This window comes from Schistosoma mansoni, assembly GCF_000237925.1.
Source record: "Schistosoma mansoni, WGS project CABG00000000 data, supercontig 0257, strain Puerto Rico, whole genome shotgun sequence".
NCBI lineage: Eukaryota > Metazoa > Platyhelminthes > Trematoda > Strigeidida > Schistosomatidae > Schistosoma > Schistosoma mansoni.
Window position 1 is genome coordinate 21,361 of NW_017386120.1, and position 2,543 is coordinate 23,903.

Consider the following 2,543-nt stretch of genomic DNA (forward strand, 5'->3'; position numbering starts at 1 on the left):
CCAGAACCTGAATGGTGGATAGGAGGGGACAAGTTTGACAACGTTGATAATGCGTTAAGAATACAACACTTCATAGCTGTAGATGGTAAGCTTATATTACCATGGGGACATTAACACATTAACCAAGTAAGGATCAATCTTATGACCAGTTTCAATTTTGTGTTTGGCAACAGATAATGATGGATGTTTATCCACTGCTGTTACTAGGTCGTTTGATTTAATTTGTTTTCGCAACACATTCATCAATTTACTTGCCGTCGCTATCATCATCATATTTGTCCTAATGAATATCCTAAATATCGTCATCATCAAAAACACCATCCTCGAAATCATGACCACCATCTTCCAAATCATTATCATCATCAGCTAACTCACATTCATTGTCAAGGTCATGTTCATATTTTCCACACTTATGTAATCACTTCCAATAGTGAATTGCTAAACATTTATTCTTCATTTATTCTACCGATCAATATCCCGTATGACGTAACTTATTTCGCAGTGTATTCTTCTATTCTACCTGATGTTTGACACTAGTTTTTAGCATGTGGAATAATTTTTTCCTAATATCCATCAGTAATTTTTACGCAATTTGATGCCAGTCTAATGCGAATTTACTTAAAAGATGGATTTTATGGCTCTTTACTTATTCCCCAATTTTCTCTATGTTCATATCCATCCTTTCCTGTGCTCATATTATACATTCAACTCTGTCACTTAACATTCAAATGTCAACACAGATACACTCATAAAGTTTTCTTATTTCACAAGAATTCCGCACGATGGTTTCTTCAATATTATTCACATTGCAATCATTATTATTGAAATCGGTACCATTAGAATAAGATTAATAGTACAATACCAATTATTGTTATTATTAATATTTATTTTGTGTTCAATTATAATCCATCAGACTTAATTGAATGCTTTGAGCATACATTTCATGAAAATCATTCGCTTGATTATCAATTCAGTTACAACTTGACGCCAGACACCGAATCACTCCAACCTCTCATCAATATCCTTCTCAGTTTACAAATTGAAAAAGGGTGTCCACTTTAATACTGTTATTGTCTTTTTAGTACTGAACAGGGAATTTCGATCAGTTCATTTGGCTTGAAAGTACGGTGTTATAAAACAGTTTGAAACTGATGAATGACAATGTCTGTATAGTGAATGAATGGAAGAGCTCAACGAAACTAGGTTGATGCAGTGTCAAGTGGATGTGAGGTGCTTTATTTTATACTGAGATATTCGCTATACGATCCTTCGTTAGCTGATTTCGTTCATCTTCATAGGTTGTTCCAACTGTTTGAATGATTTATTCGAAGCAATGCTGAGAGATCCGGACAATGACACGTCAATTATTTATCATATAACTAACACATTTGAATTCACACTCTACCCCTTCTTACCACATAAGCGGCATTCAGCTGACAAACCAGCAGAAACAATCACACAGTATGAACTGATAAAAACTCGCACAGAATACTGATGTGTGATATCAGTTCAATAATGGTTATCAATGATTGTTCGTTCTGTTGCTTGTTTGTATTTCGTCTTCTCTATTTCGATTGAATGGACAATCATGTTTTTCATCTAAAAATGATTAGACATCACGAAGAGAGTGACAGTATATTGAAAGTATATTTGAAGTGATTGAGAAACAATCTCTGTTCAACAGAAACATATTATGCTCGATGAACAATATATGTTTTTTCAGAAAAGAACGCCCGCCTCTTTCGTCCTCACGAAACTGTTTACACTGAGTACAGTCACTTGACGATTCAGTCATCAATATGTGTTTCAATATCACGTATAATTACCACAAATACTATTTGGCTTCTTTTAATCTAATATACGTTGCCAAATAGGAAACTATTTTTCTCAAAGAACAAATAATGATAAGAATAGTTTCTATTATGTGATAGTGTGATCTGTCTGTTGTTGATTCAGTTATGAGTAAACGTTGAAATCATCTAACGTCACATTTCACGTGAGTCTAGTAATACTGGTCATATAGGATTATCTCGATTTCAAGTCTTCAGTTTTTCAATCTACGGAACTATGAATAACAATCACGGTGTTTTTAGACCCGTTTAAATAATACGTCCCATAATTATTGACTATGAGACCGTGATCATTCATCTTGTTGACAATGTCCAAATTTCATTATGTGTCCCCTTCTATATCAATCACTAAGATAGAATAACTCAATGTTAACCAATATTCTGGATAGAAATATTTGACTGTTCATCAAATACATAATAATATATCATGAAAATAATAATAATTACAGAATTCACACCGGTTTACAGGCATGATCAATTTGATAAAAAATAGCAACATTTGATGTAAAGAACAAACATGAGACATACACGTTTGCTAGTTCGGTAACTGTTAAGTAGTTTATTTAAGACATGTGTCACGGCAATCCAATACATTAGCAGGGAACTTTTATTTTTTAACTTAGTTGGAAAACCTGATGATTTATGAAGGTTGTTTTTTAAAGTTATTTCCAGTGCCAGAACGAGTTCTTGATA